Here is an 11,046-nt window from a genome sequence, read left to right as displayed (position 1 = left end):
TTCTGAAGTTACGGCCTTCAAGGAGGACAGAAGGGTTTGGGGGGGTGTTTTAAAACCTCGGGGCCCGGATGGCTGAAAGAATGAACGCCCATGGTGGAGTGAAGAAAATGCGTGAGAGCCCGGGCTTGTGGGAACGCGGAGATCTCAGAGAAGCCGACAATCATTTTCTAACCTTGTCAATTGGTGCCAGAGATAGAGCGCAATGCAAATAGTTCAGAAGTGAGGAATGAAAAAGATTTAAAAGTGAAAAAAAAAGATACGCTAAAGGTTCTTTTCCCTTGCAGTGCTTACAGAGATAGTGGACCAATTGTGACCCAAAGGTTGGACTCTGATGCTCTACCATTCAGTTATATCCCCACATCCGCTGACGAAGGCCTGATGTTTCAGAAGAGGTATTGACCATCATTTTCATTACTAACGGAAAGGCCATCACTCTGATCACATGTTATTAATCATGTATTAGGGGACTGAAAGCATAAGAAATGTATTGCCATTTTCTATCTCTTCCACTCCCATGCCCTCCTGATTCAGATGAATATAAACACTCAGGGTTTGACACTAATCCATGCAGGCGGTGTCCGAATTCGATCACTCCAGCCAGGCAGTACCTTAGGGTGCTACAGTCAGTCTCAGTGCCCTTAGATTAGGGAAGAGAAATTTTAGCCATGTTTCCTCATGATTGAAAGCAAATTCTTACTGAAAACTTGACATCTGTAGATGTTAGGCTTCACCTAGCCTGCCATACCATCCGTGTCAAAAATGAAGCATTCAGTCCAGTATTTAGTTCAGTGCAGTCTTTAATTCTATTGCAGAACATAAGGATGTTCAGAAAATATTCTTTTGCTATGACAATCTGACAGGTTGCCCTGAGAGAATATGGACAGGATTTTCTGGCCGTGCTCTCCCCAAGAATACACCTAAGTAGGCAACATGGTGGCACAGTGGTTAGCATTGCTGCCTCATAGCGCCAGGGACCCCAGGTTCGATTCCTGGCTTGGATCACTGTCTGTGGAGTTTGCACATTCTCCCCATGTCTGTGTGGGTTTCCTCCCTAAGCTCCATTTTCCTCCCACAATCCAAAGATGTGCGGGTTAGTTGGATTGGCCATACTAAATTGCCCCTTAGTATTAGGGGACTAGCTAGGGTAAATGTATGGGGTTATAGGGATAGGGCCTGGGTGGGATTGTGGTTGGTGCCGACTTGATGGGCTGAATGGCCTCCTTCTGCACTGTAGGATTCTATGATTCTGTTCTATGAAGACCAGAAAATCCCATCTGAGGTCAATGGATCTTTGTATGGTCCGTGTCCCGCCCGCTATGATTCCCACAGCGGATGGGACGGGGAAATTTTGCCCTGAGTATCTGAGGGATAGACCAAGCTAATCAATTCAACTACAAACGTTCTGTGTGATTTCTTCAAATATGCGTCTGATTAGAATTGAAGCTGTTTGGAGAGATTGGCCTTACAGTGAAGCAAAAACATACAGAAATTCAGACTTACAGCAGACTCCAAAGTATCAATAAACGCACTCAATCAGATGTCAAAGGTTGAGATTTTCTCGCCCCATCTCTCCACCACGAGAGATTCAACAGCCCAGCCAAAACTGCATTGAGTTTCGGTGAAACCAGACGATCCCCATGGCAAGCGGGGCCAGAAAATCCTGCCCAAAAGGTTCAGGGAGGGACATAGATCAGTACGAGATGAATCTCCTGTCTTCAACACTCCTATTCCCTCACTAAATCATCATTGTTGCTAAGTGTGTCCTGCAATACAAATCATAGAGGTCTAGCGCAGAGAAAGGCCCACCAGCCCGTCGAGTCTACACCGGTCAAAGACAAACCGCCCAACTATTTTAATCCCATTTTCCAGCACTTGGTCCATAGCCTTGTATGCCTTGGCATTGCAAGTGCACATCCAAATACTTCTTAAATATATGTTGGGATGTTGGCTATGTAACAAGAAGAGAATGATACATTAATCAACATTCATGTGTATCTACCAGAGGTCAGGGAGTCAGTCTGTTGCCGACCTTGCAGCTTGACTTGTATTATCACTTGAGGGAAATGAATAAAGGTTATTTTTTAAGAACAGAGTGGAAAATGCTAAACATTTAAAAGCTAAGAGATTGCTGTATCTTTAAAGCTGTTTTTCTGTTACAATGATTATTGATTAACTGTAGCTAAAAGACCAACGCCAAACCTTACATAGCTGGGCCGGACACACATCCAGCCTGGAATCGTGTAAAACCACGCAAGAAAGTGTCAGCCTCACACCCCTAAGTCATCGCACCCTTGCGGGATATTTTGATCAGCGGACATATGAGCTGGTCAGGAGAATGCCCACTGACAATCAAGCAGCCAATTAAAATTAATTAAACAGCAATTGATCAGGATTTTGCTTTGCCCGTCTGCCTCTATGGTTGGCGGGCTAATTGGTCAGGCAGCCTTTACATTTAAGCTGCAACCTCAATCCAGGGGGGGGGGGGGGGGGGTGGGGAGGGGGGGAAGGTCAGGGTTCAAATAAAATTAACAAATGTGTCTGGGGTCTGAGGTCTGTGCATGATTGTGCTGCCCAGATACTTGTGGCACAGTTTTAACATCAATATTTATTTTCCATGGGTCAGCAGCTCCCAGATGCAGCCCTGTAGGAAGCATATTGCAAATGCAGCTCTCACACTCCCTTTCCTCAGTGCCTGCCACTTCCCGCCCTGTTCCTGCACTCGCCTGCAGCACTCAGACTCTCACCGAGTGCGTTTCATGTCATTACCTGGCCAGTATGAAATTATGCTCCGGGGCCAACTACAGCCGGGAATGGGTTTCACGCCCACTTCTGGGCCCACCGAGCGTGTGTGCCCAATGGGCAACAAATTCTGGCCCAGGTTCTGGTCAGCAGTCATTCTGTGAAAACTGCCCATCCTCTGAAGAAGACTTGACAATAGGAATAAGGTACAGACCGTCATCCAATAGCAGTGGAGGAATGTCACTCTGAATCCATGACAAGAGGTCATGTACAGTGCATTAAGGGTCTGAAAGCATGTGGAATCCCGTCTTTTTCTCATTCCTATCCTACCCCAGCCAAGGGAGTGAATGCACCCCCAGTGTAGTATTGAGTCTACTCCAGAATTACTTTGAACACTCCAGAAATTGACAATTAATCCCCAGAGCAATTCTATGGCCATCCCCAGGAGAAAAATCATTTGGTATCTATAAGAAAAGGGAGAGCTGTTTTCTTCTTTTCCTTTGAATACTTATCATAAAAATATTAGAATTGGTAAAGGAAGCCAGTTTGCTGGGTGGAGAGGTTAGAAGTGGGAGATCATAGAATCATAGAATCCCTACAGTGCAGAAGGAGGCCATTAGGCTCATCGAGCCTGTACTGACCACAATCCCACCTAGATCCCATTCCCATAACCCCACATATTTACAGCCCTAATCCCCCGACACTAAGGTCAATTTAACATCGCTAATCAGCCTAACCTGCGTGTCTTCCGGACTTCGGGAGGAAACCAGAGCACCCGGTGGAAACGCACACAGACAAGGGGAAAACGTGCAAACCTCAGTCACCCGAGGCCAGAATTGAACCCGGATCCCTGGCGCTGGCTCCCCAGTGTCCCAGACAATATTTATTCCTCAAATTAACATCCTAAAACAGATGATCTGTTCATTACCACATACTGTTTATAAGTCCTTGCCGTGTGTAAATTGGCTCAGTAAGAAGTCTCACAACACCAAGTTAAAGTCCAACAGGTTTATTTGGTAGCACAAGCCACAAGCTTTCGGAGCACTGCTCCTTCATCAGGTGAGTGGGAGTTGTGTTCACAAACAGGGCATATAAAGACTTAAACTCAATTTACAAAATAATGGTTGGAATGCGAGTCTTTACAGGTAATCAAGTCTTAAAGGTACAGACAATATGAGTGAAGAGAGCGTTAAGCACAGGTTAAAGAGATGTGTATTGTCTCCAGTTAGTGAGATTTTGCAAGCCCAGACAAGTCGTGGGAGTTACAGATAGTGTGACATGAACCCAAGATCCCGGTTGAGGCCGTCCTTATGTGTTCGGAACTTGGCTATCAGTTTCTGCTCAGCGATTCTGCGTTGTCGTGTGTACTGTGCTTACCCCAGTCCAACGCCGGCATCTCCACATCATGTAAATTGGCTGCCATGCTTTCTACATTGCAACAGTGACTATACAGTGACCACAGTGCTAACCACTGTAGCACCGTGCCACCCCATCATTTGATTAAACTCTATCCAAAATGAACAATCTTAGTCAAGTCTCAGGCCCCGGGTGCAGAAGCAGCTGGGCAATAATTTGAGTGCTCCAATTATCTGGTCTCAGTGATCAGGGATTGGGAAACTGAAAAATCAGCCAAGCTTCCCACAGTTGATTGTGGTCTTACTGAAATTGTCACAATTTGGTGTTCAGACAGGCCACAGTTGGACTTGCCTTCAGTACATTCTATGGCCAATGGGCACAGCCAGCAGTGACAACTTAGATAATTACCAGAGGATGTCTGCTGACCATGGAACTGTGCTGACTGGAGATAGTGCATTAAGGAAAGGAAGGGGTCAAAACAACATCAGTCGACCCTTTGAAAATAACAAGATTCAACACTGAGTAACGTGGGATTGCTTTAATTTATAGCAGTACTGAGGGGGTTGCTGAACCGCATTTCAAATGAGCTGTTAGACCAAGACCCTCTCTGATCTCTCAGTTAGGCTCCAGGGCACGAATAAGAACATTCTCTCCAGTGTCCCAGACAATATTTATTCCTCAAATTAACATTCTGAAACAGATGATCTGGTCATTACCACATACTGTTTGTAAGGCCTTGCTGTGTATAAATCGGCTGCTGTGTTTTCTACATTGCAACAGTGACCATACAGAGACCGCAGTACTCCATAGGCCATAAAGGGCCGAGGGATGCCCTGAAGTTGTCAAAGGCACTATATAAATGCAAGTCTTTTTTTCCCTTTTTTCTATTTCCCAATGTACATCACGGATGAATTTTAAACTCCCAAATACTTGTGGGTTGTGCTGATATGTTAAGTCCAAATCCAACCCACACAATTCTGGCTTCAATTGAGGCAAAACAAAGGTTGGGCAGCCAACCCACTCCCAGGAGGCGAGGCTGGCCATTTAAATATTTTATTGAGCCTGGAGGACTCAGATTTAGCATTTTACAGGTTTAACCCTGGCAACTTGGGAAACACAGCAGCTAGAGAGAGGCACGGACAACTTGAACATTGAGTAACATGGGATTGCTTTAATTTACAGCAGTACTGAGGGGGTTGCTGAACCGCATTTCAAATGAGCTGTTAGAGCAAGACCCTCTCTGATCTCTCAGTTCGGCTCAGATTTAGCATTTTACAGGTTTAACCCTGGTAACCGGATTTCCCAGTCTTGGGAAACAGAGCAACTAGAGGGAGGCTCAGATAACTTGAGTATTGAGCCTTTACAACACTGCTTATGAACTAGGAGCAGCAAGAGAGCTTCCCACCCTATGCTCATTATCCACAGCTATGGCCTGCTCTGAGGGTTCGCCGCCCAACTGTAACTCAAGCCTGCTAATCAGGGAGGGAGAAGCTCAGGAAAATTACATTCACCAGGGAAGTGGTACTGAGTAAATTGTTGGGGCTGTGGGCTGACAAGAGCCCAGATCCTGATGGACTTCACGCTAGGGTCTTTAAAGAGGTGGCTCATGAGATAGTTGATGCATTGATTTTAATTTTCCAAAACTCCCTAGATTTGGAAAAGGTTCCATTAGATTGGAAGGTAGTAAATGTAACTCCATTATTCAAAAAGGAAGGAGACAGAAAGCAGAAAACTACAGACCAGTTAGCCTAACATCTGTCATAGAAAAAATGTTAGAAACTATTATTAAAGAAATCATACAGGGCACTTGGATAAACTCAAGGTAATCTAACAGAGTCAACAGGATTTTGTGAAAGGGAAATCATGTTTAGTACTGCTGCCTTACAGCGCCATGGACCCGGGTTCAATTCCGGCTTCAGGACATTATCTGTGTGGAATTTGTATACTCTCTCTGTGTCTGCGTGTGTTTCCTCCGGGTGCTCCGATTTCCTCCCACAGTCCAAAGATGTGCGAGTTGTTTGATTGGCCATGCTAAATTGACCCTAGTATCGGGGATTAGCAGGGTAAATATGTGGGGTTTCGGGAATAGGGCCTGGGTGGGATTAAAAGTTAAAGTTTATTTATTAGTCACAAGTAAGGCTGCAATGAAGTTACCCTTCATTGGAAATTACCCTTCAATGTGAAATTCCCCTAGTCGCCACACTGCGGCATCTGTTCGGGTCGATGCCCCTAACCAGCATGTCTTTCAGACTGTGGGAGGAAACCGGAGCACGCGGAGGAAACCCACGTAGACACGAGGAGAATGTGCAACCTCCACACAGACAGTGACCCAAGCTGGGAATCGAACCCGGGTCCCTGGCACTGTGAGGCAGCAGTGCTAACCACTGTGCCACCGTGCCACTATGTCTGCATTGACCGCGTGGATTGCGGTCGGCACTGACTCAATGGGCCGAATGGCCTCCTCCTCGGGTGGCACAGTAGCACAGTGGTTAGCACTGCTGCTTCACAGCTCCAGGGACCCGGGTTCGATTCCCGGCTTGGGTCACTGTCTGTGCGGAGTTTGCATGTTCTCCTCGTGTCTGCGTGGGTTTCCTCCGGGTGCTCTGGTTTCCTCCCACAGTCCAAAGATGCGCGGATTAGGTTGATTGGCTATGCTAAAATTGCCCTTAGTGTCCTGAGATGCGTAGGTTAGAGGGATTAGTGGGTAAATATGTAGGGATATGGGGGTAGGGTGAGATTGTGGTCGGTGCAGACTCGATGGGTCGAATGGCCTCTTTCTGCACTGTAGGGTTTCTATGATTCGCCTGCACTGTAGGGATTCCAAGATTCTATAAGGAGGAACTGATGGATGTGCTGTACTTAGATTTCCAGAAGGCATTTGATAAAGTGCCACATCAAAGGTCATTTCAGAAAATAAAAGCTCATGTTATAGAGGTAACATATTGTCATGGATAGAAATTTCAAGCCCAAGACAGGAGGTGAGAGCCCTGTCTTGTCAGCTTGGATCGAGAATGTCTCAACTTGTTGAGACTCTGAATTGGACTTGATTTGATTGAATTGGAATAAAAATACAAAAAAAAACAGGAAGCAGAGAGTAGGCATAAATGGGTCTTTTTCAGGCTGGCAACATAGAGCAAGTGCTGTACCAAAGGGATCAGTGCTGGAACCTCAACTGTTTACAATTCAGAGGGTGGAAAGACCAAGAGAGGTGAAAAGGTGCACAAAGAATGAGTTAGAGTGGGTGAAGATGCATGATTTGAGCAAAGTGGAGGGAGGGAGGAAGGAAGAAAGAGAACAGATCCTTCAAAATTACCTGCAGCTTAAGGTGAGAGGGAAAGAGACCAAAGATGCTGCATAAAGGGAATGGCTAGAGGTGAGAGACAAGGGGAGGAATTTTTCCATCCCGCCCACCACGGGAATTGTAGTGAGCGGGGGCGGACCATGCAAAGGTCCATTGACCTCAGACAGGATTTTCTGGTTTTGGGGCAAGTGCGGCTGGAAAATCCCGCCCATGAAGTTTGTTGTATCCTGTTCAGGAGTGCAAGTCAGTAAACTGAAGTACACTAAGATACATAAAAATGAAAGGTAACTACAGGTTAAACATTTATTAGACGCTGAACAGATGGTTTTTAGTTGATTAATCGATCAAAGAAGAAAGAAATTAATTATATTCATATAGTTTCTTTCATATGCAGGAAACCTCATCTGTGGCTAGAATTCTCCAGTGCCGCTGCAGTGGATGGAGTTTTGGCTGAGCACCAAATTCTCCATTCTCACTGGGAACGGACGAGATCAGAGTATCTCAGGATATCTCAAAGAGATTCACAGCCAATTAAATACTTTTGAAGTGTAGTAGACCAGGAAAATAAAGCAATGAATTTGTGCAGAGCAAGCTCCCACAACACAATGCTCAGATTATCTGCTTAAGGTTCTGATTGAGGAATTAACGTTGACCATGCTAACGGGACAACTTCCCTGCTCTTCAAATAACACCCTGGGAAATTTTACATCAAACTGAGAGGGCAGACAAAGCCTTGTTCAACAGAGCAGCACTCCCTCAGTACAACAGACATGGCCCAGCCTAAATTATGGGCTGACATCTCAGGAGTGGGACCTGAATCCACAGCCTTGTGATTCAGAAGCAAGGGTGTTGCCACTGAGCCACAGCTAACACTTAACCAGGATTTTCTTACCAGTTCTCATTATATTTAAATGATGCATTGACTGCACATCTCAGTATATGCTTTTTGCAGTCTGTGCTTTATTGGTACTTTATGCCAGCCACTGAACACTTTTCATATGACCACACTGAGATTTAATTGTCTTTTGCTGCATTCCATTCCAGTGGCTTAGTTCAGACTGCAAATGTGCAGAAAGGATTAGTGCAAAATCGATTGGCTCAAACTGGATTGGTGCAGACTGGATCAGCTCAAACTCGATTGGTACAGAATGGATTGTTTCAGACTGGATTAGAACAGAATAGATTGGTGCAGACTGGATTGGCACAAACAGCATCAGTGCAGTCTGGACCGGTACAGCATGGATTGGTAGAGAATGGATTGTTTAAGGCTGGATTGACACAGCAGACTGGCACTGGTGTGGTGAAATCTGCAAACAGGTATGTCACTGACACAACATTCATTTGTCATTGCTGAAAACAGAGACTTTTACTCATCAGGACAAACACAAGAATACCAAATTTCAAATGATCACAATGATTTATACTATAGGAAAAATATATGCTGATTGGTTGGCAAGTCAACTCTGATTGGCTTAGGCGTTACCATGGAAAAATGTAATGTGAACTATAGGTTCCCCAAGCTTCTCGGTAATTCTAAAAAGGAACAAGGCCTGAACATATTCCTTTTCTTTGCAGAGAATGGGCCCCTGGATATGAATGTACATTGCTTTGAGAAAGTGTAAATGGGCATTATAAGTATGACCGGTTATCTTAAATTGGTTATTAGTGTAGCTATTAGCACATTCAGAATTGTTCAGTAAGTGCTGCCAGAATCACAAATAACATTAAATAATTATGAGTGCAGGCTGGTTGAATACCATCTGTACACTGCCTGCTATGAACAACTGAATGAATCAGCCAATCATTGGGAGGCACAGCCTGCATACCTAGCATCATACCGGCACTGAAATTCATGCATGATGTTATTCAGTTGAGTGGTGACTCGATCATCAGCTTCAACACTTGGTGAAATGAGACTGTGTTAACTTTGGTTGTGGGAAAGGGAAGCACCCAGTGTTGTACTGACCACACAAAGCTGATGTTTGCCAGTTTCAACCCCCAACCTGATCCAAGGCAGCTGACCACACCAAGGGTGCCTACTGAGGATCATAGAAATCATAGAAACCCTACAGTGCAGAAGGAGGCCATTCGGCCCATCGAGTCTGCACCGACCACAATCCCACCCAGGCCCTACCCCCACAAATTTACCCACTAATCCCTCTAACCTACGCATCTCAGGACTCTAAGGGGCAATTTTTAACCTGGCCAATCAACCTAACCCGCACATCTTTGGACTGTGGGAGGAAACCGGAGCACCCGGAGGAAACCCATGCAGACCATAAGACCATAAGACCATAAGACATAGGAGCGGAAGTAAGGCCATTCGGCCCATCGAGTCCACTCCACCATTCAATCATGGTTGATTTCAACTCCATTTACCCGCTCTCTCCCCATAGCCCTTAATTCCTCGAGAAATCAAGAATTTATCAATTTCTGTCTTGAAGACGCTCAACGTCTCGGCCTCCACAGCCCTCTGTGGCAATGAATTCCACAGACCCACCACTCTCTGGCTGAAGAAATTTCTCCTCATCTCTGTTCTAAAGTGACTCCCTTTTATTCTAAGGCTGTGCCCCCGCGTCCTAGTCTCCCCTGTTAATGGAAACAACTTCCCTACGTCCATCCTATCTAAGCCGTTCATTATCTTGTAAGTTTCTATCAGATCTCCCCTCAACCTCCTAAACTCCAATGAATATAATCCCACGATCCTCAGACGTTCATCGTATGTCAGGCCTACCATTCCTGGGATCATCCGTGTGAATCTCCGCTGGACCCGCTCCAGTGCCAGTATGTCCTTCCTGAGGTGTGGGGCCCAAAATTGCTCACAGTACTCCAAATGGGGCCTAACCAGTGCTTTATAAAGCCTCAGAAGTACATCCCTGCTTTTGTATTCCAAGCCTCTTGAGATAAATGACACGAGGAGAATGTGCAAACTCCACACAGACAGTGACCCGAGCCGGGAATCGAACCCGGGACCCTGGAGCTGTGAAACAGCAGTGCTAACCACTGTGCTACCGTGCCGCCCAAGGATGCTGTAAATAACCCATTCCCTCTGATTAGAAAGGATCCATAAAAACCAGTTAAATCCCCTGCACCTCATTGTCTCCTACTGAAATGTGTACATGTAGGTGAGGAGAGGAGCATGCTTGGTCATGATGCCCCAAGTCAACGTGTCAACGTATCAGCAGGTTCATGTTTTTGTAATTACATTGTTAAGCTAATTGCCTTATTAAAGACAGATAATGGTAATTGGATCAACCTCCAGAAGAGTGTAAATAGACACAACTAAGGATGGGCTGAGGCCATTCAGCCCAGCTTCAAAAACCTATCCAATTAGTCCCACTCCCCCACTTTTCCCCATGGCCCTGTAACCCTTTCCTTTTCAAGTATTTATCCAGTTTGCTTTTGAAAGTTATTATTGAATCTGCTTCCCCCACCCCTTCAGCCAGTGCATTCCAAATCAGAACAACTTGCTGCATAAAAGAATTCCTTTTTTTTGACAATGATCTTAAATCACCATCCTCAAATTACTGACAGTGGAAATTATTTTTCCTTATTTACCCTGTCAAGACTCCTTGTTATTTTTTACATTTCCCCTTAACCTCACCTCTTAGGAGATCAATCTGGCTTCTACAGTCTCTCCAAACTACTGA

The 11,046-nt window shown here is 45.2% G+C and overlaps 1 protein-coding gene across 1 annotated transcript in view; it reads left to right on the top strand.

Annotated features, from left to right (window-relative positions):
• The first annotated feature begins 8,321 nt into the window (after nucleotides 1-8,321).
• The window catches only part of LOC144499133 (uncharacterized), a 31,180-nt gene continuing 28,455 nt past the window's right edge, over nucleotides 8,322-11,046 (top strand). The window contains exon 1 of the mRNA XM_078221211.1: nucleotides 8,322-8,713. The gene's annotated coding sequence lies outside the window, so the exon portion shown is untranslated. The remainder of the gene's footprint in view (nucleotides 8,714-11,046) is intronic.

This window comes from Mustelus asterias, chromosome 9 (genome assembly GCF_964213995.1).
Source record: "Mustelus asterias chromosome 9, sMusAst1.hap1.1, whole genome shotgun sequence".
NCBI classification, from domain to species: Eukaryota; Metazoa; Chordata; class Chondrichthyes; order Carcharhiniformes; family Triakidae; genus Mustelus; species Mustelus asterias.
Note: the sequence above shows the minus strand (reverse complement) of the source record. Positions and strands in the feature narration are given on the sequence as shown.